We start from the raw sequence: 18,001 nt of genomic DNA on the forward strand, positions 1-18,001 counted from the left end.
GGCAGGTAAGGGTCGAGATCTGGTTTAGGTTTTGAGGGAAAGTCTCTTTGAGGAGTTAATGTCTGAGCTGAGACCTGAATGCAAGGGAGGCATCTGCCCTAAGATGAGTGGGGAAGAGTGTTTGAAGCCGAGAACATGTCCAAAGACCAGGGCAGGAGCAAGCTTGGCCTGTGTGAGAAGCAAACTGAAGGCTGAGTGAGAGGCGCAGAGGAATGTGCTGGGAGATGGAGTAAGGCAGAGGCAGGGCCGGATCTCAGAGGACCTTGCGCAGGAGCTTAGCCGTCACTCTGTCCAGCGCAAAGCCGCTGGAGGGTTTTCGGTAAAGAGTGGCGTGCTCTGATTCACATCTCTAAAAGATGACTCTTGGTGCTTTCTGGAGGATGAATTGTAGAGGGCAAGAGTGGAAGCAAAGAGGGAAATAGGAGGAAACTCAAGAGAAGTGTGGTTTCACAGAAGTCAAGAGAAGAAAATGTTTCAAGAGAAGGAAGGAGTGGGCAGCAGTGGTGAATACAGAAAAATTAACAGGAAAATTGTTGATGGCCTTGATGAGCAAATGTTTATGGGTGGTAGCTTTGCAAGCCCATTTAGACTGAGTTTAGAAAAAAAATGGGAAGTGAGTAAGAGGACATGAGGAATAAAAACCATTCTTTCAAAAAAGGCTTATAAAGGAATACAAAAAAATAGGAATGTATCTGGAGGGGAATATAAAATCAAGGGATCGTTTCTAAGATAGGAGTTACTGGAGAAGCTTGTTTGTGCTGATGGAAGGGGGTCTGCAGAGAGGCGGATGCTGGATGAAGAGTGGGTAATTGCAGGAGAGAAATCATTGGAAGAGCACTGTGAATTGTTTTGCATTTTTATTGAAGTCCATAATTTCATTATCTTTGATGTTGATTAGTTTGTTGCGATGTTCTTATATTCAGTTGAATCATATGAAATTACCAGTGTTCACACATTTTTGACCTACAAAAACAACAGCATCATATAATTCTACCTAATAGAATTAGAATTTTCTATCTTAACTTAGACAATTTTATATTTCTTTCATAGGTCTTTATAATTTATATACATTTTTAATTTGGGAATAATCTCAAGCATATCTAAAAGTTGCAATTACAGAATATTTGTCCCCCGAAACCATTTGGGAGTAAGTTGCACACCTGATGTCCTGTCTCTCTCTAACATTTGAGTGGGTAATTCCTATAATTAAGAACATTCTCCTACAAAATCACAATACAGTCTAGTAAAATCAGGAAATTAACATCAATACGTTGCTACCAGCTAATCCTCCCACCCCATTCAAGTTTTTTTTTAAATTATTTTATTGAGGACATATTGGCTTATAACATTGTGTAAATTTCAGATGTACATTATTATATATCAGTTTCTGTATAGACTGCATCATGTTCACCACTAATAGTCTAGTTTTTATCTGTCACCATACATATGTGCCCTTTTACCCCTTTCCCCTCCCCACTCCCCCTTCCCCTCTGGTAACCACTAATCTGTTCTCCTTATCTATGTGTTTGTTGATCTTCCACATAGGTGTGAAATCATATGGTATTTGTCTTTCTCTGTCTGGCTTATTTTGCTTAGCATAATACCCTCAAGGTCCATCCATGTTGTCACAAATGGCATGATTTTGTCTTTTTTTATGGCTGAGTAGTATTTCATTGTTTATATATACCACATCTTCTTTTTCCGTTCATCCGTTGATGGCTACTTGGGTTGCTTCCACATCTTAGCTATTGTGAATAATGTTGCAGTGTACATAAGGGTGCATAAATCTTTTTGAATTATTGATTTCATGCTCTTTGGATAAATACCCAGTAGTGGAGTAGCTGGATCATATGGTATTTCTATTTTTAATTTTTTGAGGAATCTCCGTACTGTTTTCCATAGTGGCTGCACCAGTTTGCACTCCCACCAGCAGTGTATGAGAGTTCCCTTTTCTCCACATCCTCTCCAACACTTGTTATTTCTTGTCTTGTTAATTATAGCCATTCTGATGGGTGTAAGGTAGTATCTCATTGTAGTTTTGATTTGCATTTCCTTGATAATTAGTGATTTTGAACATTTTTTCATGTGCCTGTTGGCCATCTGTATATCTTCTTTGGAAAAATGTCTGTTCATATCCTCTGCCCATATTTTGATCAGGTTGTTCATTTTTTTGATATTTGTAAATCATAGATCCGACAACCCGCCAACTAGGAGAAAAGTATTTACAAATCATATATCCGACAAGGGGTTAATTTCCAAAATATATAAAGAACTCATACTACTCAACAACAAAAAAATGAACCACCCCTATTTTTTGCCAGTTGTCCCAATAATGTCCTTAATCACTAAAGGATCTAGTCCAGCATCACATTGCATTTAGTTGTCATGTCTCTTTAGTCTCCTTCATTCTGGAACAGTTCCTCATTCTTCTTTGATTTTCATGACCTTGACAGTTTGAAGAGTACAGGTCAATTATGTTGTAGAATGGCCCTCAATGTGGGTTTGTCATGATTATCTTCAGGTTATGAATCTTTGGCAGTGTGGTAGCCAGCCTTCAAATTGGTCCCACCTCCTGTTACTCACATCCTTATGCATTCTTCTTCTACGTTGTACTAGAGTTGATCTTTGTGACCAAAAGCACATAGCAGAAGTGATTATGTTACAAAAGTAATCTCTTGGATCACTTGCTTTCATATTGTGAGCAGCCCTGTGGATAGGCCTGCATGGAAAGGAACTGAAGTGTCTAGCCGGCAGCCAGTGAGAAACTGAGGCCGGCCAACCATGTTGAGTGAGCTTGGAAGTGGATTTCCATCCCCAATTAAACCTTGAGTTGCTTGTCGCCCTGGCTTGGCTTTCACCTTGTGTGAGACCTTACACCAGAATTATACAATTAAGCCACTCCCCGATTCCGGACCCCCAGAATCTGTGATGTAATAAATGTTTGTTGGCTTAAGGTACATGATGAATACAGGCAGAAGGTACATGATGAATATCACAGAAGTGAGGGTAGGTTCTTTTCATTGCATCCTATCAGGTGGCACACAATTTCAATTCCTCCCATTACTAATGATCTTTATTTCAATCCCTTAATTAAAGTGGTATCTTCTGGACTTTTCCTCTGTAAAGTTGCTCTTTTTTTTTTCTTTTAATTAATGAATATTTTGTGGGAGATACTTTGAAACTATGTAAATATTCCTTTGTTCATCAAACTTTCAATTCTTTCATTTTTTTTCTCAGTATGAGATCTTGGTTTCCTATTTTATTCATTGGGATATAATCTGTTACTATCATTATTTATTTTGATGCTCAAATTGTCCCAAATTTCACCCAAGTCCCTTCAGTCTGGCTTCTGTGTTCTTTGGACATGTCCTCATCATTCTTTGAGCACTTCCTTGATTTCTGGCACAAGATGTTCTAAGCTCATCATGTTCTTTGCGTGCCCCAGCCCTGAAATCAGTCATTTATCCAAGGATCCCTGGTTCTTTTTAGTGGAAAATGGCATTAAAGCCAAAGGTCTGGGCACTAGGTGTGCCATTGGGGTGTCACTGCTCCCAGGCCCATTCAAAAGACATGCACACATTTACATATATATGTAAATATATACAGACGTGTATATGTAAATATATATGTACATATATGTATACACAAGTATATACTACATATATTTTTTATATATACTATATAATATAAATGTATGTTTTTGTAAATATAATATGAATAAATAAAATATGGATATATATATATTTGAATCTGTAAATTGATATATAGCCTCCAATTATAGGATACTCAGAGTTTATTCTGTCCTTCTCTCTTTCCGTATTAGTGACTTCCTTCTCCAACAGTGAAAAACTTGGCTCCCATTACCCTTATTATATTTATTTGTTTGATCAATCCCCCCATACATAACCAGTCTCCCATCACCACTGCACCCACCCCTTCCCCCAAGTGGACGCCCTCCATTCAGGCTCTGGCTCCCACTGCAGATACCCACCCTTATGAATGCCCTCCTCATCCTCTTGGGCCCCAGGCCAACCCTCCACATGGATACCCCACCCACCTTGCCCTGCTTAGGCTCCGACATACCGCCTCAGGCTGCCCCTACACGTGGATGCCCTCCTCACCCAGTCAGGCCTTAACTCCCAACACTGGATCTGTCATCTGGAGGGATACCTTCCTCATCTCTGGGACTCTAATTCCCCACTCCAAGCTGTCCTCTCCCAGTGTGGATACCCTCCTTACCCCACTGGGGCTCAGACACCCAAAAGGCTGTCACAGGCTGTCTTTCCTCACTCTGCCCCCGCTTATGGTTTTAGAGCTGACTTGCGCAAGGGGAGGAAGAGGAAGAGTAGGGCTTTATGATTTTATAAGGGATGTCAGCACCGAAAGGGGCACTCTGCTCCCCCACAGCTGAATTGTGAATTTCTTCTGTAGTAGTGGGTTCCAAATTTCTGGTTACACCAGAATATCTTGGGAAGCTTGTTGAAATACAAATCCCAAAGCAAACAAAAGACAACAATAAAAACAGGGAGTAACCAAAGTGTCCCTAGAAAATGATTAAATAGATTATAGGGAGATATTCAGTTTTCATTTTGGACTTTTGGTTACTCTTTAAATTTTCTACATGTATACTTTTATTTATAGTAATAATACTGACAGATTATGGGCCATGTTTTATAATTTTCTATATTAAAAACATAATTAGCATTATTATTATTTTTTAAAAGGGATACAAAATACATGATTCAAGACCCTATTGCTAGAGATTCTGATTCAGTACACCTGGGCTAAGGCCTGGGAATCTGTGCTTTATAAAATTCTCCATTTGAATGTAATGATGAGCCAGGTTGGGGAACCCCTGCTCCACCAAACCCTCCACAGGATTTCCCTCAGCAGCTGTCTAAATATCCACTGGGCACTGCACCCAACACTCCATCACAGACGAATACTGACAGAGGTGAGTCTTTCCGAAAATTCGGGATGGTTAGGTTTTGCTTTGAAGGCTCATTATCCTACTGATACCTCCTTCCAAAAGACAGTTTTCTCTGATTCTTGTTGTTAGTAAAGTGAAGAACAACTCTGAAAAGATGCAGGTTAAGTACTCTTCAAAACTATCAAGGTCATCAAAGACAAGGAAAATCAACTGTCATCGCCAAGAGGGACATGACGACTAAATATAATGTATCCTGGATGGGATTCTGGCACAGAAAAAGGACATTAGGTCAAAACTAAGTAGGGACTTTAGTTAATAATAACGTGTGAATATCAATTCATTAGTTGCAACAAATATACGATACTAATGGAAGATGATAATGATAGAGGAAACAGGATGTGGGATATGTGGGAATTCTCTGTCCTCTGCACAATAATTCTGTAAATCTGAAGAGGTTCTAGAGGTTTATTAGAAAAAGGATACAGTGTACAAGAGATGTTATGATGTGACATGGCAAACTCAATGGTGGGTAGCATTTTGTAAATCATCAGAAAAAGGTGAAAATATCGGAATGGGCATGAAGAATATAAGTAGGGTGTCATACCTCCATGTGGGACATAAGACACATGGCCATTATGCCACCCGTTGGTCTGAGTTTCCAGGAGTGACAGGCCACTGCTGCCGCTGTTTCAGGAAATTTGAGGACAAAAGGGACAGATTGCTCCCAAAGGTTACTGTGTAAATGTCTGGTGACCAGTTGCCCTGAGGGAAGGTCTGGGCCTGTGCACAGACAGGGAGAAAGGATGACTCTGGGGGATGAAGTCACATTCTTTGCCCTTTGAGAACAGCTGTTATGTGCTACCTGTGCAACCTCTCCTTTCTCGGCAGAACAGACCCAGAGCCGTGCAGGATAACCAGTCCCTGTTGCCTATGGCTCAGAGCCAAGTGTTCTCATTAAACAACAGCTGAAATGTTCAAGTTACAGCCTACGAAACAATGCAGACAGATAGCGTTGACTGCTCCCCCGGTGTTTGTGATAATAAACACAGCTGAAACAGAAAAACTGCATTTCTTTTTATACTAAGATAAATAATATGTCCTACAAATGGGAGGGAAACAATACATTTTATAAATTGCACCCTAAATTGGAAGCATTTTACCTGTTTCAGGTCTGAAAATCATCCTACTTCATTTCTCTAAAACCAAAAGTTCTTTTAAATACACAAGTGACATTTTTATTTTACAGTTCTCAGAGAGAATATAAAAAAAGTATCATTCTGCCATACCTGGACCGATAAAAATATAATGGCTACGGCCAAAACATAAAAAGGACCACCACTGCCACTCAGATATGTGCTTGTGGTGGACTGTCCTCTCTGTCTCCCTGGGCAGCAAACATACATGTGCCAACTGCTGGAAGTGTCCCCTTCCTGCCAGACCCTTGTAGGAGCAGGGGTCACCTGAGAGCCTGGCCGCCTGCTCCTGGGGGAAGCAAGAGGGAGCTGGAGCTGTAAATGCTCTGCTCATTGGCTGGCTATGTTGGTGAGAGTTCAGTTGCAGAAAACATAATCCACTCTAAGTAAATTAAATAGAAAGTGATTTATTATAGGATTTTAAGTGGCTTTCAGAATCACTGGAGGGCTGAAGAAACAGACTCTAGACTAAGCTTCCAGGAGCGACTCCCAAAACCACATGGCAAACCCTCAGAGTGGCTGCTGCATCTGCCTTCCTCAGGAAGCTATCACAGTAGCTGCTGGCTACAAAACCAGCCACCTCAGCTATAATCAGGAAGCTGCCACTGCAGTGGCCAACTCAAGCACGTGTTGCCTTTGCCACAGTCTGCAAAACAGATACCCTACATCTTGCTTCTTTCCATATGACTCAGTTCCAAATCAAAGCCTCCTGTGAATATAAGCAGTGGGTAGAACATAAATCACATTTTGAACCCAAATTGCAAGGGAGTCTGGGATATTATTTTTTGCTTTTCAGCCTGTGCACACTAGAAAGGGAGTTCAAGTGGATATTCAGGAATCTAATTCATGTTATCTGTCACAATTGGCCCCTCTAAGCTACCCAGTTATCCATGCATACTCCTCTTGTTATAAGTAGAACTCACTCCTTCCCCCGTAAGTTATTGCATTCCATTTAAAGTCCAGGATCTCTGGGTTTTGTGCAGCTCTCTTTATCAGGTCCAGATGAGGCTTCTTGTAATCTAGTGACCTATACACAGAAAGTCTGCCTGTCTGCTCCCAATGTACAATGGCGGCAAAGGAAAATTAAAACTTTCATTCAGAAAGGGAGAGAATGGAAAACATACAGTTGCCATTTGTATTAGCAGCGATCAAATTTCATTAGGCAAGAATGGTGAAAGCACCGTGCCCGGTTAGTGAAGTAAGGTCCTTGGGTGGCCGTCTGGAGGGACTCCCTTGTCCATCAAGCCTCTAACTGGTATACTAGCCATCTTCCATTAGCTGCAATAAAAGTATAGCTGATAGGCAGCTGTTGTTTAATTTTCTTAACTCTCCTTGTACTTCTGCTGCCATGTAGGCACTGCCTCATTAGCCAGAAGCAGATGAACCACAAGATTAAGGGCTCTACCATCTCCTCTCCACTTCCCCTAAGTCTCTGCGTCACTAAGGCAGCAGCCAGATCTGGACACTGCAGTATGCACCTGGCTCTGAGGAGAAGTCCTGATGGAGTAGAAGTGGGAGTCGAGCTGGAGAAGAGTTTCTTCGAGAGCAGCCCTGGGTAGCGGTAGTGTGGCAGTGCCTCCCTCAGCAGCAAGGACGGCAGAGCCACACAGGCAACAATATATTCAAATTTAGGGATCAGCTTAGGGGATGGGTGGAAAATACACTTTACAAGTTAGACAAGCCTGGTCGGTTCTGGGAAGAAGACAGCAGCAACTTAGTTTTAAAATCTCTAAATCGTCACATAAAACAGAACAACTGGTAGCAAAACCAAATACCCATAGACAGTATTTACCTCAAAACTACATGATAAGGTATCTCCACAGATCCCCACGTATGAGCAGGTGGTGGAGGCCAACCACCAGCAGCTGCAAGACCTGCATGGGGTCAGTGTTTGTACAGAGGAAGAGGGGAGGGAAGAGCGGGGCATCCGACAGACGTGAGGACAGGACAGCTACCAGGAACGCACCAGAAAGCACAGTGGGCTAACTTGAGCACAGCAGCTGAAACTGGGAGGGATTTTACCCAATAGTAGGTGAGTGCCAGGGGTTCTCGGTGAGTTCTGAGAGGAGCTGAGGCAGCCTGGGCCACACAAACTCTTGAAACCAAACAGTCAAAGCTCACTTCCAGGCCGGGAACCCGTCTGAGGAGAAGTCGCTGACCGTGCAGCGGGTCAGTGGAGCAGGACAATGATGATAGACATGAAGGAAGGAGAAAGTCCGGATAAAAGCAGGGAAAAGGAAGAGGTCCAGGAAATCTCAGAAAGCAAGCTGCCATGGCTTTGAACACTTCACAAAAACAACCAAAGAGGCAGTTCTGTCAAGTTAGTCTAGCTCTCTTGAAGTACACCTCCTTCTAAAGGTTCAGGAAAACTAATTTTGTGTAATGGAGCAGCAGAAAAGTATCAAGGTTCAATCTCGTGTAAAGTTATTAGAAGAACAAAAGAAGACAGAGCAGAATAACATCCCTACAGATGACAAAATCATGCCAGAAAGACAAGTCAATGCAAGAGGTCAAAACTGAAGCATCCTATTTGAAGATGAGCTTAAAATACAAAACTTTAAAATTCAAAAAGAAATTAAGAAAAACATAAGATTTAAGAGAAAGTGTCAAATATTGGCAAAGAAGACTTAACATAGATAATAGAAGTCTTGAAGAAGAAAAATAAATCTAGGTAACAGAAAAAAATACTAAAAACTGTAATGCCAAAAAAAAAAAAATTCTGGAATAAAAAACTGCTTGAAAATACGTATTGAAAGAGCACACCACATACCCGAAATGGTGACCCAGAATGATACAGTATAGTAATTTAACTGGACTTTAAAGGAAAAAAAAATCCTAAACAAGAAGAGAAAGTGACTTTTAAGGGAAAAAATTAGATTATCATCTGCCTTTTTAGATGCAACACTGTATGTCAGAAGAAGAAAAATGAAGTAATATATTTAGGATTCTCAAGGAAGGAAAATGTGAGCCAAGGATATCATTTTCACATCTTTTAAGTATAAAAGCAGAGACAAACTGTTATCAACAAATAAGAACTCAGGGAGTATTGTTCCCATGAGCCCTTCTTGTGGAATATGGTGGAGAATGAGCTTCAGACAATCAAAATGGCTAGAGAGACATTGACATAAAGACCAGTGTGAATTGTCAATGTCTTGTTACTTACAGAACTAAAATGAGGATTGAAAGAGAGAGGGTATAGTATGTTATGGCTATATGCTCAAACGAGGTGGATATAATACAACTCTGAAAAAATTGGGAGGATAATAGGGAGAGCATATGCAAAAATAAAGCATTTTCAGTAGTCGTATTGATGGTGGTAGTATTAGTATCATTACTCTGATGCTGATGTATGTTCAGTATGGGATAAATCAAATAAATAATCATGGGCTATTCTAATTCTGTCATCCTCTTTGTCCCTGAGAAGCAGGATTCTCCTCAGCATGGAATACACACACACACAAACATATATGCGCAGGCATGCCCATATACAATGGCCCAATAACAATGAGAATTCTTAGTGCCCACATTGTAGTCTTAAAATACCAGTTCCTCACTAACAGGACCCAGAGCTTCTGAGAGAAATAGCTGATTCCAGGTCTGTGTTGGGAAATGTACAGAATGAACCTGGAACATCTTGTCAATCCAGTTAGCAAGAAAGCTATTAAACATTACTAGGGTCATATCAAGAGGACTCAGAGTGAACTTGAAGAGGCTCCCACTGGACAAAGATAGGACAATTTGAACTTCAATAAAAATAATAATTGCAGTAGAGTGGAGCTCATCAAACATGTTTAAGTCCGTGAGTTTGTGATGATTTCTTTTTAAAAATCTGGTCACTCTAGAAGGATAATAGGAAACCATTTAATTATCTGGAAAACTAGCAAATAAAGGGAAGGAATCAAGCAGATGACACTTTGAATCATATGAATTGTACCACTGGGTAACCAAATAAGAGATGAGGGAAAGCATCTTTTTAAACAAGTGTTACAACTAATAAATGAAAAAGAAACAAGCTAATTATCATTTAGCAGTCCCCAGTGAATTAATGGATCTAGGCATTTGAGCATCAATGGCTGTTAACATCAAAAAAGATAAACAACTAGACACTATGGCCCTCCTGATGAAACAGCACACCACCACCGATAGTCTTGCCAAAGCGATTGAAGCAAATTCTCACCCAGCCTCTGGATCCAGTTGCTGACTTGCAGGAAATATGAAGGACAGAGGAACATTTTGAACTACATTTTGAATGTGCAATCTTCAAAACCCAGGCTGAGAGAAGCTCTACAACTTGGATTCTTCAACGGATAAATTGTAAGGAAAAGAAAGGAGAGAGAATCTGTATATTAAAAGGCATATCACACTTTTGAAAATGGGCAAGATTAAACTAGAGTCTAGGGATGCACACTTGAATGAAAAAGTCTTTTTTAAAAAGTGCGAAGAAATGATTACTATAGAAATCAGGATAGTGGCTACTTATGAGGGGAAGGAGAGGTTGTGATGGGGATGGGGCACATGTAAGGGGCTTCTGGGCTAGTTGCCAAAATTTCTGTTCTTTGACCTGGTTGGTGTTCACCTTATAATAATTCTATGTGTTTGTTTTGTGTGCTTTTCTGTATCTGTATCTGTTTAATTTATACTAAGAAAGTGAAACACATTGATAGAGCTAAAGCACGGTAGTTTTTCCGTGATTGGGTAAGCATTGGTAGTTTTTTATATTTAATTGACATACATGTATAGCAATGATGTAATGGTATTTTAACCAGAAACTTTACTCTGGCAAGCTTATAACAGCCTCTATAGCCCTTAATAAAAAATCACATTTTAAGAACAAGATGTTTCAATTTTGTCCAAGAAATAGTAAATGTTACAATATGTTATCTAGATTTATTGGCTCCATTTCCCCATACAATCATCAACTATACTTTTGCTCCAGTATCTGCACAATAGAATGGACATTGTAAAAGAGAGTTCACATGGACTCATTTGAAATGCATCACTTTGTGGGGAGGGTTGAAATATATATATCTAGCCCCTTTCTCAGCATTATATTTAAAGAATACGTATATGTGTATATAAGCATAAATATACATTATATATAAATATTATGTCTGTATACATAGCGTGTGTGTGTCTACACATACATGTGCTATATTTTCATCTAGTCGATTTGATGAAAAATGACAAATGAGTCTTCAAAAGATAGAGTTTAGCAGCCTTAGGCATTACAAATGCATAAATTTTTTGAGCTATATTAAGGTCATTGTGTTCTATAAATAATCGTGCTGTGTTGTTGATGTTGCTTAGGCTTAGGCATAAAATCCTCAACTTTTGTCAGGCTACAGTGCCTTTCTGGTTGGCCTGTCATTGACATGGCTTCCTAGCAGGTTGAAGGCAGATAAGTATTTGAGGAACACACACAATAAGGGTTTTGCTGTCCTCATGCTCTCTCCATAACCAAAATGCCACCTACTCCTCTCCTATCAAAATCTCTAAAGACCTAGTCTACTCTAAGGAGTTGAGATTCCCTATTGCTGGGCCTTTGAAGGGGCTTATATACAGATAGAGCATTCTGTACCCCTGGTCTGTGAGATTACACATTTTGTGTTCCATCATCACAGATTATATTCTTCACTTCCTTCTCATCACCTCCTTTGCTCCTTCTAATGGTGGGTTGTTTAGGGCCTGGCATTGTTATCCTCTTCTCTTTAATGAATTTTAATCTGCCTGTGAGATTTCCAGCCTCCCTTTTAGTGTCTCTGCTGGAGGACAGTCCAGTCATCCCATTATAGTAGCAGCTATTAAAAGAATTTGGAAATGTTTAGATTTGAAGGAAGCAGATTTGTTCACTATTCTGTGTCATCTTCATTAGCTCTCGATGGCATAATAAGACTGAAATAATTGGACTTTGTTGGGAATCATGTATTAGATTCATAGAATTTTGTGTGTATAATAATATTGCTGCCTTTTAGCAGGAATAAAAAGGAAATTAATTTATTCTTTACCTTGGTGATGTTTAGAATGTCATCAGCAGCGAATAACATAGTTTAATTTCCCAATATATGGATAAGTGCTTGCCCCTCAAGCCTGCCACCTTTACTCTGTGATATCGTATGTATCTACCAAAGACACCTGAAAGTGCTCTAGAGGGCGAGGCAGCAAATAATACTGAGTGCTCAGGCATATTTCCAACATTGAGATTGGCGTGACAGGGTATGTAAAAGTAAATACAGGCAGAGCCTGCTATCTAAGATTCCAGAATATAGGAATGTATTTTGCCTTTTGTTTTGTTTTATTAGAGGTGATTTAAAGATTGACACGTTCCTCTTGATTTCAGCCCATGTGGTAAATTTGTTCATCTGTCTGAGTCACTGTTTTCTCACCTCTAAAGAGGAATGAGAACACACCCCTCCTGCCTTACCCTTGTTTTCTGAGCCGCTTTGATAGCTTTACCCACCTAGAAAGCACTCCAGCTTCCCCTCAGTTTCCTTGTCCCTCCTTGGGTTATCTGAGGAAAGGAACTTAAGAGCAAGGCTTCTGAGGGGAACTCCTAGCTTCTCTATTGTCTGGAGTAATCCAAATCACACTGAATTCAGGTTCTGAATTTAGAAACCCAAGGTAAAATCTTATTCCTTAACCAGACATCATTCATTCATTCAGTGAATAATTATTGAGTACTTACTCTATGCCAGATGCTCTTCTGGGCGTTGGGGATAAAGAGATGATCGAAATGGAGTTCACATCCTAGTAGGTATATAAACATGTAAATAGATGGTCAGATAGTGATAAATGCCATGTAGAGACATATTATATTAGGGTAATGGGTTTAGAAAGCCATAAAATTACCCAGAATTTCTGAGGAAATAATAACAGGAAAGAAGTTCTAAAACAGTCTGTCCAATAGAACTTTCTATAATGATGGAAATGTTCTGTGTTTACACTGTCTAATCCAGTGGCCATTAGCTGCATGTGACCATCAGGTACTTGAAACGTGGCCAGTGCTACTGAGGAACTAATTTTTAAATTCTAATTTTAATTAATTTAAATACACATTTAAATAGCCACATGTAGCCAGTGGCTACCATATTGGACAAGTGCAGTTTGGGAGCTACATTTTGGACTCAGGTGTCTATATTTATGCACAGAGTGTGAGTAATAGGCAGCATTATCTTGATTTTTTTTTTTAACAGAAAGAGGCAAATGCATTCTTACTGTATCATCTGGGAAGAATAGATTCATGACTAGGCTTCAATGTCTGAGTACCTTGTTGGAAAGATACAAACAGCCTGATAAGGGGACTAAAGAGAAGCAGTGGACGGTCACGAACAATGTTAGAGTGGCATCCACAAGCTGAGGGCTAGAGGTCTGAGCAAAATTAAAGGCTAGAAAGAGAGAAAATCATTTCTCAGCGATGTGTACCATAGACCCCTCTGCCAGTTAGGTGATAAGGGCTATTATTTCCTAATAGAAATTACAAAACCAGCAGAAAGACAAATGGAATAATCATCAAGGGCTAGTGCTCTTAAGGCGTTTGCTGAGCTTTCGCTCCAGAGACCAGAGCATCTGATCGATTTGCACCTGCCCTAGTTGTAGTTTCTTCCAGAAAGTAGAGGAAGTAATGGGAGAAAGGACCTAATGATGACCATGGTCTTCAAATAAGGGGTTTGGTCCAAGTCTTCTGTAAAGCCCTCTTTGGGTATAATATTCTTTTGATTCCGTGACTCAGTCATGACCAACAATCATTTGGGAAAACAACCACTTTGGGAAAAAAGACTTGGAGCTTGTGGTAGCAGCAGAAGGGATCACTGGGAAGGGAAATATAGTCTGTGACTAGAACCATCCCTAAATTTTCTGGAAGCGCCACATAGGGTTTGATGAACGCCAAAATGCTAATCATGGAAAAAGCATAGGATTTTAACATATGGAAAAGTATCACATATATAAAACTATTGAAATTATGCAAATATCATCTAGTTTTTCTATCACCAACCGCGAATCATCATGATGTTACTAAATTCAGAAGACATTTCAATCTGACCGATTTAATATTTTCTTGTCAAACCAACATATGTTTATTGGGGACTCAATATATTAGTCAGAAAAAAAGCCTCAACAGGAATCAAACTTTAAAAGGGTCTCAAATATTAGTTGTGCATTCAAATGTGAGATACAATTATCAGACATGGTCATATTATAACCAAGTGAGTAATATTACATTTTAAAAAGAGCATAAAAGGTCACCAGTAAGCATTTTCTTTATAAACATGCAGTGTGTCTAATGAATTTCTGCCTGAAGTGCTTCTCTTCTGTGCAGGGGAGCTGTGGTTAAGGCTGTCATCCGTCCTCCGTGTTTGAGTGCACCGAGCAGTATGGGTTAAGCAGCCCATAAATGAGCTGGCAAATAAATTATTCTAAATATGACTGTAACATTCCTTGAGGGGAAATACCCAGCCCTCCTTGAAGATGCAACTAGGTTTTGTAGATGAAAAGAAATGAGCCTGAAAATTTGTAATTATAATATTTTATCTCCAGAAATACTACTAGCATTTGAATTGGAGGCAATAGGTCTTATCTCTTTGGGGGCTATGAGGAGAAGCTGGGGAAAAAAAAAAAAACAAAACATTCCCTCTGTTTATGGCCAGGAGAGAAATGTGGAAGTGTTCTTTCCACCATGAAAGTGCAGTAATAAGCCAGCTCTCTCTGCAGGAATGAATAAAAGAAAGTAGTCTCAATTTCCACATCATTTAGTGTTTAAATACCGGGCTTTTCATCCAGAAACAGATGCCATCTAAGCTAATAAAAAGACCATTCCACGCAGTACTGGAAGTGTTATTGGGTTTACCTCTGTCTCCTTCCAGTGCCCTCAGAGACAGGGTGCTGGCCAGCGGCCCTGTGAGGGTCTTGGAAGATTTTGTATTTCTTTCCCACTTTGGAAATGTGTCAGCCAATGGGGAAATCAAAAGTGTCTCCTCATTAGGAAATGTGTGGTGGATCTAATATTGCTGCTCATAGCTTTACAATTAAATGTTCAATTATGCCTTCTCAATGTAGGGTTAGTGGTTACGTATATCATTTAAAAAGAAAGTTCCTGGGCCAGCCCCCGCTGCCTAGTGGTTAGGTGCAGCGTGCTCCACTTTGGTGGCCCGTGTTTGGTTCCAGGGCACAGACGTACACCACTCATCTGTCACTGGCCATGCTGTGGCAGCAGCTCACATACAAAATAGAGGAAGATGGGCAACAGATGTTAGCTCAGGGTGACTCTTCCTCAGCAAAAAGAAGATTGATGATAGATGTTAGCTCAGGGCAAATCTTCCTCAGCAAAAAAAAAAAAAAAAGAAAGTTCCTGTTTAAAAATGTCAGTGCTGCTGATTGACCACAAATAAGATCTTATTTAGCATTTAAGGTACATTTTGGTTTCCTTAAACCAAAGATTCTCAAACTTTAGCCTGTATCCAAATCACCTGGAGGACTTGTTAAACACCTTTGCTGGGCCCCACCCTCAGAGCTTCTGATTCAGCAGGTCTAGGGTGGGACCTGGGAATTTATAGTTCTACCAAGTTCCCAGGTGCTGCTGATGCTGCTGGTCTGGGGAGAGAAGCACTGCCGTGGAGGATGAGGAGCTCATTGTGACTGGCTTCTTGGTGTCTGAGGAGAATGAGGAAACAAAGGTTTCTTGGTGAATCCGTTTCTTCCTGCTCCTTTTTCTGATCATGCCAACAATATTGGGTATGGCTTAAGCTTCTTTCTGGCCCAAATCCAGTGATAATCATTTTAACATTGCAATTTTGTTAGTTAAAATAGACTTTGATCCAGAAGAATAAAAAGGACAAAGGGGTAGTTGATGCATCTTCTCCCTACACTGTTTTGATACCATAGTGAGGTGGTGTTGGAACCCTAAACCCACCTGCTACTCTGTCTGATACCATTTAAGGCTGATGCTTGACATTTCATATTTAGAGTGTTTGTAATGGTTTCCCATTACTCCACGTGGCAGCGAAGCAGATTACCAAGAAGTGGGGTGAGGACTCCTGACTGATTTACTGATAAGGAACCCAAGACACTAGGTGGAAATGGCTGGTCTGTGGCCCCATTTGTGGTTGTCCCGGCCCTACATCATTGGGCAGTTGCTGGGCCCTGGTCCCGTTACCTCCCACAGCTTGCCCACCTCTGTATTCAGCTGAGGCCTCTGAAGGATACGACAATGACGTGGTGACTTGGCATTCTCCCTTTCTCAGCTGCATTAAGGTTTAGTTCCCAGGTGGTATCTTCCTACATCCATTGGATGTCTGGTGTGATCCTTGCCGGGGAGGTCTTCATTAATGCACCCAGGGTTCTGGGCAGAGGTCTGGCTTCAAATACAGGACGGAAACCATTAGTCCCATTTTAAAATTAACTTTAAACATCTCATCTGTAAAATGGAGTGTATAATCTCTGTGCTTCCTGCCTCCAAGATGGGTATGAAAATTAAGTAAGATAATATATGTAAAAGGGATTGGAGAAGGGGAAGATAGGAGAAGGGTGTAGATGGTGTGGTTCAGGAGGAGTTGCTATGGCCGGCTCTGATGACAGTCTCTAAAAATGCTAATGGAGCCTCCTTTATAAAGGTTCAGGTTAAAATGGTTGACCCTGAATATTATCAACCATCAAAGAATTCAAGCATCTCACTGTGAAGTATGTAAATGACTGTAGAGTTGCTATGTTTTTGTGAGGGAAAATTGAGAAGAAGAGTTCATATATTAGTCATCCTAACCATTCACCATTATGCTGCGTTAGCCACAGACGTTAGAATAACCATAATTTTTGTATTTTGAAGAAAAGCGCTGCTGCCGGGCTGGCCTACAAATTGAGATTCAGACATCTCAGGATTCTTTCACCTTGTCTTTAATTTTCTTAACTTTGAATAAATCACTTTATCCTTTTTTTTCTGTTTACTTAAATAAAGATACATTCAAAGATTATGTGAAATTATTAGAGTGCTTTCAGAAAGTGGGAGTATTTCATAAATTTTGTACTAAATTTGAGTTGAAATATATTACCCTGAGGTGAAAACAATTGAAGTTGTCTTCCAGAAAGAATATTCCACCTCCAGCTATATTTTATTTTAATGCAGTTTAATGCAGAGTCTCCAGGCATGGGAGAATGTGTTAGTGTTCTAGATAAAGGCAAAGTACAGTGAGCTGCCTTGACTGTTTTCTGGGAGAGTAAGAAAGACCCATGTTTAATTGTAACACATCCCATGAGGATGGGAAGTGTTACTGTACAACTCCTGTCTTTCCTTGTGTGTCTGCACTTCTGAGTGTCCCTCAAAATGTTGACATTCCAAGTTCAGACCTAGCCGGGTCTGAGGTCCAGTTCTGCTTCTGACAGCAGGGAATCTCCCCCTGCTCCAGGGTCCCAGGTAACCAAACAGCCAGGCCTCCAGGGTGCCTTCCTGATTCCTCTGGTAATACACATGAGCAAGGCTAGGTCCCAGCCCAGCAGAATAGATTCTCCAGATCTTCTCTCTCTGTGTTCCGTTGGTGCCCTGGTGTGGAGAACTGCCCTCCACCTCGCAGGGCCAGCCCTGGGCTAAGTGGTGGAGTGTGTAGTCATTGTACCCACAATCCCTCACAATGCCTTTTTAGTTTACCATCCTCCCCTATCAGTGGCCTCCTCTTGACCTTCCACGCACACTCTACACACCTACTCACTCTGCATCACGCCTCACTTCGTTGACTCATCCCTTGAGGGCCTGCCCCCAGCTAAGGATGTCATAACTAGTAGGTGCTCAATCTTTGATGTAGAGGGTGTGTCAGACACTAGCTGCATTTTGACAAGGACTTTCTGGAGACAGCACCTTCCCCAAATCTCCAGCACTATGGCAGGCTAGGTGGGGTGG

The 18,001-nt window shown here is 40.5% G+C and overlaps 1 protein-coding gene across 1 annotated transcript in view; it reads left to right on the forward strand.

Moving 5' to 3' along the window:
- FIG4 (FIG4 phosphoinositide 5-phosphatase) overlaps window positions 1–18,001 on the forward strand; it is a 124,050-nt gene that overhangs the window by 104,708 nt on the left and 1,341 nt on the right. The window lies entirely within an intron of this gene.

This window comes from Ceratotherium simum, chromosome 19, assembly GCF_057802395.1.
Source record: "Ceratotherium simum simum isolate JZ-2026a chromosome 19, ASM5780239v1, whole genome shotgun sequence".
Taxonomy (NCBI): domain Eukaryota; kingdom Metazoa; phylum Chordata; class Mammalia; order Perissodactyla; family Rhinocerotidae; genus Ceratotherium; species Ceratotherium simum.